This window comes from Taudactylus pleione, unplaced genomic scaffold (assembly GCF_031769625.1).
Source record: "Taudactylus pleione unplaced genomic scaffold, aTauple2 ptg000009l, whole genome shotgun sequence".
Taxonomy (NCBI): domain Eukaryota; kingdom Metazoa; phylum Chordata; class Amphibia; order Anura; family Myobatrachidae; genus Taudactylus; species Taudactylus pleione.
This window is the reverse complement of record NW_028284412.1, coordinates 11741335-11760776: the sequence shown is the minus strand read 5'-3', so window position 1 is coordinate 11760776 and position 19442 is coordinate 11741335. Positions and strand designations below refer to the sequence as shown.

At 44.1% G+C, this 19442-nt stretch overlaps 1 protein-coding gene across 1 annotated transcript in view; it reads right to left on the bottom strand.

The window, feature by feature from the left end:
• LOC148542761 (keratin, type I cytoskeletal 18-like) overlaps window positions 1-13251 on the bottom strand; it is a 72542-nt gene extending 59291 nt beyond the window's left edge. The window contains exon 1 of the mRNA XM_088466710.1: window positions 13218-13251. The gene's annotated coding sequence lies outside the window, so the exon portion shown is untranslated. The remainder of the gene's footprint in view (window positions 1-13217) is intronic.
• Between the last annotated feature and the right edge of the window lie 6191 nt (window positions 13252-19442).

The window sequence follows — 19442 nt, the reverse complement described above, 5'->3', positions numbered from 1 at the left end:
ATGAATTAGGAATGAAAATATAGTACTTTGGATTGTTTGAGGGAGGGGGCCCCAAAACCTGCATCATGCCTAGGGCCCCATGAGGTCTAAATCCGGCTCTGCCAAGGATGAGGCTGGTGCTAAATGCTAATGCGCACTAGTAGTTATGACGGCTGCTTCCACAAGAGGAGATCTGGGTTTATTTCTGAGTACAGAATGTGGCTGCAGATGCAGCCAAGTTATATGCAGCTCTGAATACAGGCCATGTGTATGCTTTGTATAATGTTGTTGACTACACATAATAATTAAAGTATATAGTATCAATTAGTTGAGAAAGAAATGCCTGTAATTATTTGTACAAACTCTAATACGTTCTACGTTATCTTGTCTTTTCATGTTGGCTCCCACATCTGCATTAATTTAATTAATTCAATTTTAGTTTAGGAATCGGATTATATTTCTGTCAGGGGCTTTTCAGAATCCCAGCACTGGCATCCCAATGCTAAGTACTGGGGTTAGGGGTTAGGGTTAGACACTTGGGGGAGGGTCAGGGATAAGCACTAAGGAGGGAGGGTTATGTTTAAGGTGCGGAGGGAGGGTTAGGGGTAGGGAGAGGAGAAGGGTTAGGATACTGACCAACAGGTCTCTGTATCCTAACCCTGTCGGGATGCCGGCATCGGGATGCTGACCGCCGGGATCCCAAATGCCGGTATCCCGTATCCATCACGTGACAACATAAGGTACCCTGGTTATTGTATTGACTGGCACTGCAGACAATTTGTAACAGGAGCAGAAACATTTACACATTACTATAGAAAAATGTAGGCAAAACATTAACTTTTAAGCTACAGCTCTGTTAAGAGCCCGAAATATGACTCTTTCCCAGCTTGCCTGGCTATACTTATAGAACGCTGCACACAAAAGCCAATAACTCATTTACATGATCTGTTTCCTTAGTGCTTTGCTTCTGTCACAATGGAAAGCACCTGTTCCGATAACTGGAACTGTATCTTTAAACTGTGCATGCAAATACAAATATTTTACTATATATTTTCCATGTTTCATTTCCTCAGGTTTGTCATTTCTCAGGAGCAGGTGTAATTGTCTACAGCAGTGCTTTTCAAACTCAGCGCCTGATTCATTACAATCGCAACTGCGAATGCAATAGCAATTACGCACGCAGTTCAACTGCAATAGTATGCTAATCCATTGCGATCACTATGCCGACGCAACACAACATTAAGACACCCACTTTACCTTACACACATCCGTAATGTTTAGCAAGACTGTGAAAACTTTGGTACAATCGAGAACCATCGCAGCTTTACGCATACGTCAGACCTTACTCAGAAATTGCTAACTTCATTGCACGCTATGAGTCCTCAAGCTGCGTATGATATCGCAGTGGATAATTTATGCACGCCCCTGCAACGGCATTCGAACGTACTGGCACACCTGCGTTTCCCCAACCACCCCCCCCACCCCATTTACCACCCACAAATGGCACTTACTGTCAATCACGATGGGTCTGCGTAGTCACTGCGATCGTAGTCCAGATCGCAATGGCTAGTTTGCGCACAGCGATGCATACGCATGCGCAGTGTGCAACAATCGGCCGTTCGCGTGCATTTTAGCACTTCGATCCTTGCTGAATCAGGCCCTCAGTACTCAAGACTTCAAAAAGTTCACATTTTCCAGGTCACCCAGCAGGGGCACAGGTGTAGTCATTGCTCACTGACACATTTTAAAATATCCACAGGTGGAGCTAATTATTTCACTTGTGATTCTGTGAGGAGACCTGGAAAACATGCAATGTTTGGAGTCATGAGGACCGAGTATGAGAACCTATGGTCTACAGCCCCTCCAACATGACCCGTTTCACCCGGTACAAAATGCTCTGCTCCTGTACTTCCCATCTAATTTATAATGGAATCGGTATGTAATGCCGGAGGCTGATTAGCCGCCGGATGAAATACCGATGCCGGAAGCCCAGTGGTATATAACCCTAACCCCCCTTCCTTTAGCCTAACCCTCCCCAGGGGGTGCCTAACTCTGTCCTACCAGGGGTGCCTAAACCTAACCCTCCCCCCCGCGGCTAACACCTAAATACTCCGCTTACCTTCGTTCGGGATGCCGGTTGACGGGATTTCCGCCTGGGGCTAAAGATAGGTGTCGAGATTTAGATGCCTATCTTTAATCCCAAATCGGGCTTTCCATGTCGGGATTCTGGCGGCCGGCATTTCGAACACAGGTAAGTTAACTACTGTACATCCCTTTATGATTGCAGCCACCTGTGTTGAAACACCTGTCTCATCAATTACATAGTTCAACACAGGTGACTGCAATCACAAATTAGGTGGGAAGTCCAGGAGCAGAGCAATTTGTACCAGGTGGAACGGGTCATGTTGAACGGTAGGGGTCTACAGGGTAAGAATGATCATTTCATGAGCAGATTCATTATTGTTTTACCTTATATACATATAGGCCCACATTCTCATCTCTCCTACAACACACACAGCACCAAGCGTGATATTGGGATTCTGACAGTCCCGAGATTCCGGCAAGTTAGCAGATAATTATGAAGCAGCAATGTTTAGTAAGGCAAAACCTGATTCTATAAATCCAGGAATCTTGGGACTTTTAGAATCCCACATCCAGGGGTGCCAAGGTAGGGGGGGACCAAGCTTGTTGGAGGAGGTTGTAGCGCTGCAAATACTTTTTCCGATTTTTTTTCCTAAGAGGGTTAGGGGCATGGCCATGCCTCCCACAATTAGATCGCACTCTTTGAAAAGTACCATGGCCCGGAACAGCTCTCTATGGGCTTGCCCATACCCTATTACATTTGTTCCACAGTCTGAATTTCTGCTGCAGGAATACATTAGAGGTGCAATCCTGCTTTAATGAGTGCGAAGACAAGATAAAGGGAAACCATACACTGTTTTTGCAGAATGATCATTGTCCATTTGGCCACACTGTCTACTAAAGAGACAGTTGTACAGATCTGGTTACTGAGCAAAATGACTGGGTTACTAGTCACAGAGACTGAATGAGTGGAGCCTTTGACCATGGTCCACAGTACCAAAAGGCAGGGCTGGATTAACAATGGGACGGGTGGAGCTTCAGCTCCAGGCCGCCCATCAAAATAGGCCCTTCATCAGCATGTGCTGTGCTGCTGTAGACAGGAAAAAATATTTTTCCTGCTTCAGCAATCTGACAGTGGCAACCCGAAGCCCCCCACCCCCTTCACGCCCGCAGGAGATCAAAGACAGGCATCTGTTTTTTTTACGCTGGCACTATGGAGCCGCAGTGGAAGGCTTCTCTAGCCCTTCCTTCACTACTTATGAGTGAGCGTCCCGGTGTCTGCGCCTCCTCCGTGGCGTGTGACGTCACAAGCATAGGTACACTCCGCGCTGTGCAGAAGCAGGCAGCCTGTATCAACGGAAGCAGCTAGAACCCCTGTGTCAACCTTTCAGTATGAGCTGAAGATCCTGAGCTCTGTGAAGGCCAGGTGAGTCTCTGATCCACCAGAGAGGTGTAAGGCAGGCTCAGTACTGTCGGAGTGTTGTTGGCTGATCACATATGTGTAGCACTATGCAGGCACCGAAAAGATTTTGATAAATAAATATGCATGTATATATATATATATATATATACTGTGTATATATATAATATTTATGTATGTATATGTGAATATATATATATATATATATATGTATATGTGGATATATGTAGTGTGTGTGTATATATATATATATATATATATATATTTATATATGTATGTATATGAATATATGTAGTGTGTATGTATATATATATATTAATATATGTATTTATGTATATGTGAGTATATGTAATATATGTAGTATATAGTATATAATATATATATGTATAATGTATATGTGAATATATGTAGTGTGTGTATGTATATATCTCTCTATCTATCTATCTATATATATATATATATATATATATATACACACAAATAATGGTAAGAATATCGGCACTACCCCCCGAAAAGGGGGTTCTGTTTGTCAAGATGTTTTCTCCATAGAAAAAAAGTCCTTTTTCCAAAAACACCTCCCGGTTTAGCGGTGGCAGCCTTCTACTCTCCAAGTGGACCGTTGTTCAAATGTCACAGATGATTATGATAAACAAAAAGTGAGAGAACTGGCGCCTTATGGTGTAATATTTTATGGGAATTTGTATTGTATAAAAAGTAATTCAATATGCGTACCCCAAATTGTTGTATAAGCAGGCATATAGTGAATATCTTCAGTAGCCGTACCTGGAAGTGACGTAGCCTGAGCGCGGAAGTGGGATGAGAATGGGAACTTCAATATCTGGGACACATGTCTTGAGGTCGGTGAACGGGGAGCCAAAGGAAGTACATTTAAAGATATTCACTATATGCCTGCTCTCACTTTTTGTTTCCTAAATATATATATATATATATATATATATATATATATATGTGTATGTATATGTGAATATATGTAGTGTGTAATATATATATATATATATATATATATATATATATATATATATATATTATCTAGGAAAAAACAGATGCGCACAGTTGTGGAATGTAAAATATTTTATAAACACATAATCTGACACGTATTCAGGTATTCAGTGGGACAGAGGGGGAGAACGGGTACTAAATACACGGGCCCAGGCTTGCTAGAGGGGGCCGATGCCGCCCCCCCTTTCCTATCTCACAGCAGCCCAGCACATGCTGAGCAGCCACAGTAGTCTCCTATGCTTGTGGGTGGAGGAGAAATCACACTGATTGCGCCCCCCCTGGCTTTGCGCAAGGCAGAGAGGCTCACAATGCCCCCCTTCGCAGCACTACTGTGTCTTTATGCTAATGCCGCAGCTGATGGGTGTCCTATTGAGATGGCCACTGGCTGTGGCGTGAATCACAAAGAAGCACTATTGGTGGATCATTCAGCCACTGAACCTGCCTATGGCTGGCAGAATGTCTGTTGGTCCATGGTTGCTGGTGTCAGTGGAACTGCATGTTTTGACGCAGTCCATGACAGCGACACACCTGCTCTCTTAAGCCACTTCCCTAGTCACCGCCCTGAAACGACCATCAAAATTCCGTGGGTCTCCACGGTCGAAGGTAGATGGGTAACTATGCCCTCCATATTGCAGCCACACCCAATAGCACAGACCACACCCCCACTGGTCACACCCCCTCATCAGTAGTCACACCCCTGCTGTGCTGGTCACACCTCCTGCAGCAGCACACAATAGGCCCTTCATAAATTTCAGCTCCAGGCCCATGTGGACCTTAATCTGGTACTGCCAAAAGGAGTAGACAGGTCAAGGAGAAAGAGAAGAGATAAATGACCCTGAAAATGAACAGTGAGATCATTATTGAGAGCAGTTTCAGTGGTGCGGGGAAACCAGATTGAAATGGGTCTAGGAGAGAATCTATCCCATGACTTTATTAGAAATCAGACCTCAGAGCCACGGAGGTGACCCAATCAAATTGCTCACCTCTCCTGCTGCCCTCAACATCTATCAGTACCCTTAAGCTGGCCACACACTAGACCAACTTATATCCAACCAGCCAACTAGTTGATTGGTTGGAATGAAAATCTGGTAAGGTATGAAAGCAAATGACAATCAGCAATTTGCTCCCAAATGCTGGAAAAAGGACAAAAATTGTTTAGATCAAACATTTAACAAACTTGTCTGAACGACCATTTTTATCTGTTTTCTGGCATTTAGGAGCAAATTGCTGATCATCATTTACTCCCATACGTTACCAGATTTTCATTCCAACCAATCAACTAGTTGGATGGTTGGATGACAGTTGGTCTAGTGTGTGACCAGCTTTAGTGATTCCCGAACTCTGATTGCTGGATAGATCCAGCCATCCACAAATGATTGTGTGAAGACCTCCCACAACTTAGATTGCCATAGCCATCAACCAATTAGTCTTCTTTCAGTCGGTATGCAGTCGGGAAGCCAGCGGACGTAATCCCGACGGCCGGCTTGCCGACTGCTTTATCCCGGCGAGGGTTAAATGACAGGCGTCTAAATCTAGACGCCTGTCATTTTACAGACGCCGGGAGACCAGCGCCTGGCATACCGATCTAAGTGATGCTGGGCGCCGCTGCGGACAGCCGCGGCGGGGGGGAGGCTTAGGTTTAGGGCTCCTGGGGGGACTTAGGGTTGGACATCCCCCCGGGAGGTTAGGGTTAGGCTAGGGGGAGGGGGGGGTTAGGTTTAGGCACTGGGGGGAAGGTTAGGTTAGTATATACTTACCTGGGGACGATCAGGATTTTCACCCATGTTGGGCAGCCGCTGCCGGGATTTGAACTGCCGGACGCAGTGTGACGGGATGTATGTGGCTTTCGAATGGAAGGGTAGACAGAGAATGCTGCATAGCCACTCTGATTGTGTTATAAACACAATCAGAGTGTCTTGGAATCATCCTCTGCCTGTCCTTCAGCTGCCAGCTATGTGGATGCAGAGCATGACAAAAGTCAGCATGCAACCCAAAACCAGATGAATTGTAACAAGCAGGGGGAAGGGGCCTGGCATTATAGCAATATGTAATTTTGTACCTGACTCCTCTATTTCTGTTGACAATACAACAATAACCCTATTCCTCAAGCCCACTGGATAGGTGCCATACTTGACTCAGAAATGTCCTTTGTTCAACTGTACTTCACATAAGACACTCCCAAAAATTTGAATTTATGATCCCATAGTTCCTCTCATTGACAGCTGTAATTCCTTCCTTACTTACTGGTCTTCCCCTAACCATCTTTATTGAAAACAGCAGACAGCAGTCTTCTACCACTGTTCTGATCTGTCAGTCCCTCCATGGCTACCTGTAATTGACCTAATCCGACTTAAAATAAAGGCCATAAACAAAATTGTACCAACATACATGTTTTTCCTTGTGCCAAAATATTTCTCGACCCCTCCAGTTTGCCCTCCCATCCACAATCATTATGTGCTTCCGTTCCCGATGACATGGCTGTTTTGGGGCTGCACGCTCAGTAGAATTCCCTCCCTTGTATAAAAAAGACCTTTCCCTAGCCTCCAATCCTCCTAGCTTTCTCTGGAAACTCACATTTAGACAGGCTTATCAAATTCCTGAACCATCCTAGTAACCCCCTAGGCTACTCTATTCAATTACCAGCCACCTATATACAATACATGGTTCAGTCAAAATTTACATTTATTCTCTTTTTATACTCAAACAACCAGGATTACATGGCCACTTATCCCATTTCCCATCTGGCTGGCAATGGTACATACAATGGGCCTCATTTATCAACAAGTTTTATCACTCACAATGAGTGATAAAACTCGCTGAATGTGATAAATGGTGCTCCAGCCAATCAGCTCCCAACTGTCACTTCTTGTTTTCTTTCCCAGTCTGGCCCTCTTACTTATTTGTCTGTTTTATTCATTTGTTTGTTTAGAGTTATATAACTAATGTTAGTTATCATTTTATGAAGGGATGATATGATGACAAATTAAAAGTAGTACTTTATATAACAATATCAATTAATTTATTTATTAGGCAGAGCAAGTAATTTAAGATATGGGACAGACTATGGGACAGACCATGAGCGTATACAAATACAGTTTAAAATTTTTTTGGGTGGTTGTGGTTGCAGTTACAGTGCTGTAGCTGCAGCTCCTGGTGCAGACCACGCCCCCTCCATATGACATCACACGGAGGGGGCGTGATCTGCACCCGGCCTGCGTGATTACAGCAATACCCGGAGCATCCTCTGGGCTGCTATAAGGGCAGCGTTGTGACCGTCTGGAGTGTACTAAAGACGCTCCAGGCGGCACTGCTGCAGAGATTATGGCAGCTGGGTGCTGTTACAGGCACCCTGCTAGCCAGTTGCAGGAGCTGTGGCTGAGCGGCGGTGCTGCCCACAGAGCGCTGCGCTCTGTGCAGCCGCACCACTCACACACCACTAGTTACGGCCCTCGGTAGTTAAAAACTTTAGTCAAAAGGGGTTGATTGAGCACTGGATGCAGTCCTGATTCAGTCACAATTAACCAATGTTTTCGGGACTGTGCATGCGCCGTAACTGCAGTGCGCATGTCTAGCAATTGTGCTGCGGATCCGGTCGCAGAGCCCTGTTAGCAGCTGCCTGATTGACAGGCTGCAGGCGTTTCACGGCGGCGACGGGGAGCGTAAATGTCGACCCCATTTTCAGGGTGTGCTGAAACCAGTGGCTACATCTTTGGATGCAGTTTCACTGGCCTCAACAGCATAGTTGTGCCGGGCATCCAATTCTGTGATCGATGGTCACGATGTTGATCCGATGCTGTGTATTCGGATGCAGGTAGCAAGGAGGCCGATAGTGGGCGTCTTTTAACACAAAATGCCTCCTGGTGGCTTATGCATATTTTCACACGGCCGATGCGTACAAAGAGGCAGCTGTAGCGACATTTGCGCCCACGTCTGAATCAGACCCATAGTCAGACAAACTGAATAGGTTTTTCAGTATATTGTTAGCTGACACCGGTTAAGATTTAAATGTGTCAATGGACCATTCCACCCTAACAGCATATAAGACTTAGGGCCGTATTCAATTAGCCACAATAATTTTGCCGCCATCTGCAAAATGTTCTTTTCGCCTACATCGCGTGTTTTGGACGTGGAAACTTATCAGGCACGTCCCCGGTATTCGTCCTATTCAATTCCAAAGGATACGAAAACAGGACCCAGCGAAACGCAAACAGGCAAAAAGTGCTGTCAGTTTTGGGAAATATCCCTGACACCCCCCAAAAGATGCACTAACATTGAGGATCAATATAGTTGCCCCCGAATAGCCCTACTGAAGTTATTTGGAGTTCTTAAATGCTCTCAATAGCTGCTAATTAGCGTCTTTGCACAAGTGGTGAAGAATAGCATTTAGCAGTTTTTTTGGGTGAAAATAACTAGTCCCAGCGAATTTGGGGTACATGAAAATGGGTGCAAGCATGGTTAAAATTCGAAAAAGTGAAGTTTAAAAAACCGTGAAAAACGCAACTTCAGCAAATACCTGCAAACAAAAAAACTCCTCACCCCTACTTGCAGACCCCCCTAAAGCTTATTTCACTCATTTTTAAGTTTGTACCCCAACTTTGTACTTTTTCACCCCCTATTTCAAAGTCATTTTTTGGGGTGTTCTTCAATTTTTTTAAAGATTTTTTTGACGCAGTTAAGCTTTGGGGATTTGGCCCAAGGGTGCAGGGTGGTCTCCCCACCTTTGACCCCAAAAACGCAAATGTGCACTTTTTTCCACCTGCTATTCATAGGCGATACTTGTCTGCCTATTACATTGCATTGACTTTCCACGTATGCGAAAAGTTTCCACCTGGCGAAATGACGTCACTGGGGAAACTTTTCCGGCGAAAACGGCTTTTTGCATCTAATTGAATACGGCCCTTAAGGGCATATTCAATTAGCTGCGATTAGCTGTTTTCGGTGAAAAAGTATTGCAGATGATGTCATTTCGCTAGGCGTATTCAATTCCAAAGACCTAGGCAAAAAGTCAATGCAAAACAGATTCGCCTATGAAACTAGGCGGAAAAAAGTGCAGAATCGCGGTTTTGGGGTGCAAAGTTCGTGGAAACCACCCTGCACCCTTGGGACAGTTCCCCAAAGGTTAACTGCGTCAAAAAAATACTAAAATTTTTTGAAGAACACCCCAAAAAATTACATAGAAAAAGGGGGTGAAAAAAAAACTAATTTGGGGTACAAACTTAAAAACTAGCTGAATATGGGGGTTCTGCAAGTATGGGGGAGGTGCTTTTTGTTTGCAGGTGCTTGCTGAAGATGCGTTTTTCATGTTTAAAAAATTTCATTTTTGCGATTTTTAACCATGCTTGCACCCATGTTCATGTACCCCATATTTGCAGGTACTAGTTATATTCACAAAAAAACCCCTGCTAAACGCTATTCTTCACCACTTGTGCAAAGACGCTAATTAGCAGCTATTGAGAGCATTTATGAACCCCAAATTGCTTCAGTAGAGCCATTCGGGGGCAACTACATTGTTCCCCAATGTTAGTGCTTCTTTTGGGGGGTGTCAGGCTGACTTCCCCATATCTGACAGCACTTTTCGCCTGTTTGCGTTTCGCCGGGTCCCGTTTTCACGTCTTTGGAAGTGAATAAGGCGAAAAGCGGGGCAGCGCACGAAAAGTTTTTGCTGGCACAACACGCGAGGTCGGTGAAAAGTATGGCAGGCGAAACCTTTCCGACTTTCGCGTCTAATTGAATATGCCCTTATTGTGACTGTCATTTTTATGTACCTATCCCAATAGTTCTTATTTGCTATTGTTGAAGGTCAGACAGAACAGGTAGTACCTGTCCCATCAGTTCTCATGTACTATTGGAGAAGGTCAGACAGGTTAGATTTCAGGTGTCTGAGAATATGTGAATGAATTAGGTGTTACATTGCTTATTCTCCAGATGGCATACATTTATCAGTTCCATTCTGCAGTAGCTGAGGATCAGAGCTTTGCAGAATCACTTTTATAGAATGTTGGAGGGTATGGAAATGCCTTGTAGTATAAATAATAAAAGTCACCACATAAAGTCATTTCTGAAATTCCAGAAATGTGTGGACAATGATAGAAGTATATCCTAGCACTGGTTTCCAAACTTTCTTGAGTCACAGCGCCCTTATGCCAGCCATACACGGTGCAATTTCCTAATGTTCAGATGTCTTGTACAATTTCCCTTCAGATTCTTCTTTTGAAATACTCTATACGATTTGTGAAATGGTGTAAACGATTGTACATATGAGCATACGATACCTATGCGTGGTATCCGATTGCTAATCGTTATATACAGGCAATGTATATACTCACTTTCGATTGATCTACTCACCACACACGATCGACGCGATGCTGGCTCTTCTCCATTGCGCTGTCAATCCCAAAATGGAGGAGGGGAGTGGGCAGGGATTTTGCAAGACCTCGTACATCGCACATCGGATCTTACGCCAGCAAAACAGCATACGATGTGTATCTCATCGTACACGATAGGTTGATTTTCCATAAGATCTGCGATGCAGAATTACGACGGCGGGGACGCGCATCGTCATCGTAATTGTACAAATACTGTACACGATGTACACAATTGGTCAATACGAGTGATCTAAATTGCCCAGATTGTGCAAAACATCGCACCATGTATAGGCCGCTTTAGAGTATCAGCATTTATATCACGGCACCCCTAGGCCAAAATTGTATTATTGAGAAATTCAGAAAAGAAATACTAATTATGTAATCCTAAGATTCAGTTATGTGGTGGTGGACAGGGTTGTGCATATGTTTGCCCAGAAACTTTATGCATACCTCCCAACTTCTTAGATCCCGAAGTCAGTGCAAGCAACAAAAAGGGGGCGTGACCTCATTGCCACAAGGTCATGCCCCCTTTGTGATGCTGTTTTGGGGGCGTGTCTGCAAGTCACGTCCCCATTTTACGTCATGCTGAGGGTGAGCCCACTAAATGGATGCAGCGCGCATGCGCGCGACATCCACTCAGCTTAGCAGAGCAGAGCTGTGCCTGGGTGTCCCCAACCTCCTGACCACCTGCGGGGCACTAAGGCCTGTGGGTGGGAGACTGGGACAGTGCCCAAAAAACGTGACTGTCCCGCTGTAATCGGAACAGTTGGGTGGTATGCTTTATGATTGGCAGCCACCAGCACTCATTTTGCCTATCACATATAAATAATTTTGATTTGGTCCTGGACCACCAACCCGTGCCACCCCTGCAAGTGTCCTGTCCTAAGGCACCCAGTTTGGGAACCACTGTGCTGCTGAGTATATCCGAAAATATTAGTGATTTAGGGGGCTATAGTATTTATAAAATGATGAAAAGCCTTACCCATTTTGCCAAAGTTAAGGCTTTTTTTTTCTCTTCCACCTATCTATTAAGGGGACAGCATCAGACAACAAATAACCTCCATTGCTGCCAGCAATTATCTTGTACTTTATAATTAAGTTTATATTGGATTTTGCATGGCGGAGCCATTTTATCTCAAGATGCTGATAATAGAACTTGAAGCAAAAATATTTATTTATTAAATATATTTAATGTATTTATTTTGTAAATAGCAGTGGAATTAGATGCTCAAACCATGCTTCTAGTTCCAGGGATGCACTGGGGCCCCGCACATGCTCAGTATACTGTAGCAGAATGGGCACCTTATAGCTTTGAATAGCCTTCTCCGTGGCAGATGAGTATTGCTCAGCTCAGACATCTGCCACAGTAATAAAACATTGTTTTTTATACTGTAGCATTTAGTAATTACTGGTTGCTGCAATAGGTGTAAGTTTAATAGGTCCCCTTTACTACAGTATCTCTGTGACACAGTCGATTGTATTTTAAATATACCATAAATATATAGTAATTATATATACACACATATATATATATCTATATATATATATATATCTCTATATATAGATATATATATATCTCTCTCTATATATAGATACATATATATATATATATATATATTATATATATATATATATAGATATATATATATACACACACACTATATTTGCAAGAGCTTTCTCAAGGCAGGAAACTGGAGGGTACAGCTTGTGTGTAGATAAGATAAATGTCTAAACACTATAATTATAATTGTCATAGTTAACAACATGCAAATATCATGCAGGAGTTAAAAATTTGGGAAAACTGAGTCACATTTGCACTTCTTAATTTGTACAATGATTTAGGATATGGAAATGCCTCTATTACCCTTATAGCCTCATTCATTGCTAGTACATTTCCAGCAACAAAAGGGTTCAAAGCACCTCTATGGCACCACCATACTGATGCAATAGAACATTGAACAAATGAATGCAATAATCATTATAGGCAGTGACATTCTCCATTCATAAGCAACATCTGTTGGAATGTAAACTAAACACAAAAAATTTGTACAGACTATAAGAACACCAAAGATCAATATTATCTGAACCTCCAAGAAGAACAAGGCAAGAAATTAGAAAAGAAACAAATAACTTTACATTAAAAAATAAATACATTGAAATGCACAGTTAGATAACTGCCTGTCAGTGACTCAATATAATGTCATTATTAAAGCATTCAAGGGAATAATTATTATTAAAATAACACTAGTGATGTATAAAGCCCCTGAGAGATCTGTCACATAGCACACTGGGGGCACACTGCCATCACGCAATGCTCAGACTACACAACCAGCGATGTGATCCTACAGTACCTTTCTGCAGACAGAATCTCTTTAGAGTGTTCAAAGCTCAGCTGGGTACGTTCTATCTCCTGAGAAATTTATACTCAGCCAGGGCTAGATGGAGGGAGGTCTCAAAGCCACAAGGGGCTGGTAGTTTATTGAGGTCATTTACAGCAACCTGTAATGTGAAAATGTTTTTCGGTGAGGTCTTAACTTGGCAGATCTGCAGTAACACCTACTCTTTGGAGATAGTGAGATACACAAATATATTTAGAGGTATACTGTGTATATATAGGTATTTCTGCATGTGCAGTGATAAGGAATTAGATCTACATAGCTATACTAGAAGGCAAATATAAGCTCACACTGCAATAATGTGGAGTGATGTACACACCCTTGGGAACACATAGAGATAAGTATACATATACATTAAAACGACAATGAACAGGATGTATTTATAGGCTGTGCCGCCCTGTACTTGTGACAAGGAGCTATATTTTACTTGTAATTATTAGGGAGTATAGAATTACTGAAATCCTGGGCACCATTTTTAAAATGAAAAAAAATAATAATTAAATTATGAAAAAGTTCAGTGCGAGTCATCCGCAATTGCTCCTGCATCACGTGTGCAAAACTAAAATGCTAATATATTCGCTAATATGCAGGGTTGTACGCTTCTCTGTGGTCATCTTTATAGGCAGTGCGTTCCAATCAGGGGCAGATTGGCTGTATAAGTTACAGGGAAGATTCATGATGGGCAGACGCACCTGATTGATAGGCGGTCAATCAGGATTTTTTTTTCTTACATATGGCCCCACCCCCAGTAGCATCTCACTGTTGCACGACAGGCAGCCAGCCAGCTCCTGTCAAAGCAAGCAGAGCTGTCCTCTGATACCCTGCAGGGATGACCGTATTTCTCACTCTTTCATTTTGTGCTGAGACTGTCCACATCTCTATTGTAGCCATCTTATAGAATCGCATATTCAGATCCCCTCTCACACACATAGAGCCGTACCGCCAGCTAATGCTGCTGCTGAGATTACATCTTTTCTCTCTCTATATATATTTATATAAAATATAGTCCCCGGTTTAGTGGTCTGCCTGTTCGTTCGGGTTAATCTCTTGAATCATTGGACAGATTTTGATGGAGTTTTCACTATTCTATACAGCATTAGTTGAGGAAGGCTTAGGTGTACCAAGATGCTGTATAGGAGCTGGCCTGGGTGCTGAAACCACAAGACAGTGAGAGACAATCAGATATAGCAGTGTGTCCTGTTGCTTAGCAGCAGTCTAGAAAGGGGAGGGAGTCAGGGACTGAGCAGGGTCACGTCTGAGGCAGACTCCAACAAACCCATGAAGATGCCCTGAAGCAGACAAAGTAGCCAGGAAGGAGCCAGGGGAGGCATAGCTATCCGGAATTAAAAAACAAACATCGTAACACCATCAAATGATTTCCATTTGAATGGTAAAAACACTACCATCAAATGCTGAACCTGCAGGTGAACTCCGGGCACCACTCCTCTACTGTGAAGTGCTCCCACTCCAGCGAGATATTCCTGCTCAGCCACACACCCTCGGTGAACAGGAGCCCACCTCCGCTTTTCTCGAACAGGGTCACCATGGTGAGGAAGCTCAGCAGGAAATAAAGGATATATTGTGAAAAGAGGACATTGTTCATCACCATGTTTGGCAGATTGGGTGTGCATAGAGGCTGCGGACCCATCCCGGGGGACATGCTGCTGATAATGCTTTTGGTAGCCGCAATACAAATCTCTCATCCATAAACCTCCTACCCTTCCCAGTACATCCCAGTGGCCAGGCCCCAGCCAGCTGCAGCGCAGCAGCAGTGGGGGTTGTGGTGACACTGGTGGGAGACGATGGAGGCGCCTGCCACCGGGCTCCAGGTCTGAAGGGGCACCTCCTCCATTGTCCACAACATATTCACCCCACTTAGGGCTGTTATTATGTACCCAGAGTGTACCCTCACGGCCGCCCAATACATGGTACCCCTTCCCGGAACCTGAGAAGCCACCATACACTAGTGGAGAGCACCATGTCAGACCATCAGCTGCTACCTTCATCTATCTATAGCATGTCTGCATACGAATGTTGTGATGGGGGGGCACCAAAATATAACTTGCCTCCGGGCATCTGGGATGAAATTACGCCACTGTGACATGGCATAGGTTGTTATGAGATCCAGGAGGCTTCGACAATATGAAATTGCTCCCATGGGAAGCCGGGGCGCGTCGCTAGTGATAATATATACCATTTCCAAGAACTTGTGTCTGCGATCTGCCAGTGTCCTGGAAGAGAAGGACCAACACTGATACACAGTACACAGGTGACAGAGGGACAGACAGGTGACAGAGAGACACACATCGAACACACAGACATAGGACAGAGAGATGTACATCACACAGACAGATGACAGAGAGATACACATCACACAGACGTGACAGAGACACGTCACATAGACAGATAGATAAGAGACAACAGACAAAGAGATTGATTGTTTGATAGATCTATCTAGTTAGGCAGATGTATCACTAAATAGACTGATCTGTTTGTTATCTACATTTCATAACCACATTTCTACAGAAGACTCTGTGTTACCTGCATATTAACTATAGTCTCAAGGTAAACAATTGTGACAAGTTAATTAAATAATGATACTGTACATGAGTCATTACAGTGGTAGAGTATACAGTGGTAGAGGATACAAGACAATGGCATAGCAATCTGAACAAGATATTTTAAACGTGGTGGCTTATAACACCCTGTTGGTGTATATGGATTTAATGAATGGATAGATCCCCTGCACCCAAGTAGACAATGAATATGTACAACAACAGGCCGGAGCCCCACAGCCTTCCAGCACAGTACACATCGCCCCATGGGTAATGTATGAAAGACCAAGTCATACAGTACATACCCTCCCACGGCTTGTAGATATCAAAAGAACAAATGATTCCACAAATATTACGCATCCTGTAACTATTCATCCATGGCCCCATAGGTGTGTGTATACATATCTATGCTCATGGATGGATAGATATAGACATGTGTGAGCAATCACAGTTTGCGTCTAAGTTTACAGTCGCATACTGTACATCGTTAAGAGCAACTAATGACAGTGCTCTGCGGAGGAACCTTTGACATCGCGAGAACAGGCTGGTACTGCAGCCCTTCCCGCGCAAGACAGAGCTCCTCTCCAGTCTCCCTTTCCCCATGGAGACCAGCGCCACACACCTCAGTGCAGTCAAGATAGGAAAATTAAGGCCCTGTAGGAGTACCTGTAGGAGAGTATGGAGTCATTGTTGAAGGAGTGGCCACAGGCATGGTGGGGTTCTTCTTTGCCAGGTGGTGCCAAAAGCCAGGGAAGACTGGGTTGAAAAGCATGGTGGTTATCCCAGAGGTGGTGTGTGCCTAGCACAGGTCACTGTTGCAGTGTGTGGATTATATATATTATGACAGTATGTAGTACACTCTTGCTGTATACTACTAGCATCCTGTAGTAGGGCATACTACAATAACTTTTTTAGATCAGGTGATATTGGTTTATATATAGTTAAGTATAGAAAGGTATTTTTCATTGATCATTTTAAGGTCCCTGTACCAGGACTGGACATGGGGCCTGATTCAGAGCATACTAACCAACTTTTGATCTGTCCTCCCCAGGAGAAGCCAGGGGAGGAGCTGCAGTTGGGCAGTAACATCAGATCGCGGATCTCAGATAAGATTTTCCCGCTAGGAAGTGGGTGGGTTGCAGGAGGAGTGCCTACTCTACCGGGGTGTGGGGGGGCTACCCGAAAAATCGCGCAGATTTCGTGAGAGTAGGCAAGTATGATTCAGAGATGTACACAAACTTGATGGTTAGTGTACATCTCTCATGTTTAGGGGTCTGTGCATGCACGGGCCCCTTTCTGTGTATGTACAGAATTGGTCCTGCAATCTCACTTGCAGATCCCCCAAGCAGCAGCATGATTGACATGTTGCAGAATTCGGGCAGCGCAGCTGGGGCCACCGGCCTAACATGTATTGCAAATATATGGAACATAGGGCCTCATTCAGCTTGGAACGCAAGCCTGCAACTGCACATATCCCGCGGGTTTCGAAATTATGCAAATGAATGCAATACCAAGACGCCCATCAGCTTATAAAGCTGCCCGCTTCCCATTACATACATCCGCAAGTCAGCGAATACATCGGTAACATTGAGTAACATCTGACCCATAAGCACAGTTTTGGGTTGAGCTTGACCTGACTCAACAAACTGCGAATCTTCCTGTCGACATCTAGACCTCTGTTTGCCGTCGCTGGAGCTTAATAATGCACGCCCCTGTAACGGCGTTCAAGCGCACAGGCACGCCTGCGTTCCTTCAATCACACCCCCTCTCCACCTCCAAAAAGCACTTCATGTCAATCATTTCTCATTGTCTCTGTATGGCGCACACTGACAGATATGTTATACCCACGATATGTCGTTCACTGACATATAGCATTGCCTGTGCTGCACTGCAGGTGTGTATGGGCGGCAGCTACAGGGAGGGGCACGCCCCGCCCACTGGGACACCCCCCCTCCCAACACGCCCCCTGGCCGCCGGGACCTGCAGCCAGACAAAGATGATGGGCGTTCAGTGTGTATGAACGACCATCATCTGCAGATATATCTGTATAGTGTGTACCAACCTTAAGGTTCAGCTACTGTGACATGCTCCGCCTCTTGTTGGGGTAACTACGCCTACCATTACTTGTTGCTTTAGCCTTGCCTATCACCGATGTCTCCAGGTATAGTGATGTACTAATACTGCCTACTTTGGTGTTGGAACTGTCTACAGTTGATTTGGTGCCACCCACGTAAGGCCACTTTTAGACATTTTTCCAGGGCCACTTTTGGTCCCCAATCCACCCCTGGTTCCAACACTGCCCACTTGCACCAGCCCTATCCTTGCTGCAAAACACATGTATGAAAATAGGGCCTATGCGCAACTTTGTATAGCCCGCAATTCCAATGATACGCCTTCCACTCCGCCTTCCTGATTACAACCTAGTTACTCCCTTTCAGCCGGAAGTGGAGATACAAATCGTGCACGACTCTGTATCCCCAATACTTGTGTACGCTTCAATCTGATATACAGTATGTGCAGTGAGACTATATGCAAGATCTGATTGGACTTGTTTTTAATCCTGCATCCATCCCAGGGAGAGAGAGAGTGAGAGGAAACAAATCTAAAGGTCAAAAATAAAGGAAATAAAAAGAGAGAGGAAAGAAAAGACAGAAAGACAGAAGGAGCTGATACAAAGCCTTTACTGTCTCAGCTTGGTGTTACTATGGTTATTTTCAGCAATACTGTCACAGAAGATTTACTTCATAAGTAAGGTCTCAGCCCTTGGTGACAACACAGGATTAGGAAGTGTAATATATTACTGCACGTTTTGCTTTTCTCCATTACTATAGAAATAGCAAAGAGCACATTTTGGGCCTGATAGTCACATAGTTGAGCGATTATTTGCAACTGCGCAAATACGCAAATACATTTTGGAAACAAATATGGCGCACGCGTTACACATACTGTACGCACAAAAGTGCTGTTTTGCAATTGGAACTGATGGTATCAGAAATTTGGCGGCAAAGTGATGGGCGTTCCTGAGCGATGGCCTGAAGTGAACGCAAAAAAAGTCTGTCTCATGGGTGTTATGGAGTGTAACAGACGTATCAGTAAAAGCAGCTGCATTCCCAGAAGCTCAGCTGCAGCGGCCATATACAGACACAGAAAGTGTACGTGCCATAGGACTGGTGCAAGTATTGGTGGTGCACTTAATGGTTCACTGAGGGTGGTGTGTCAAGAATCAATGGAGGTGTTACAGCGTGCAGAGATGCTGAAAGTGGGCGTTCCAGTGCTTGCTCGTTCAGACGCAGGTTACTACATTGGCGAGAAGGCTGATACTAGAATTTGCTTATTTTCGCTGCGACTCCAGCAACAGACGCAAGAGCGGTTGCAGCAGCGTCCACCTCTAACACAGGCCCTCATCCACCCCTGACATTATAATATTGCCTTCTCTGTGAAATGGGACGTCTTAAAGCATCACAGGATTTCCAGGTTTATGTGAGATTGTAGGCTATCGATAGCAAGAGACATTTCCCCTTCGGAATAGTACAGGGCTTTAAGAGACTTTATTTTGTTGACAAACTGGATATATACAAAATACATTTGATCAGTAATGCACATGTCTGCACTGGTGATTCTTTAT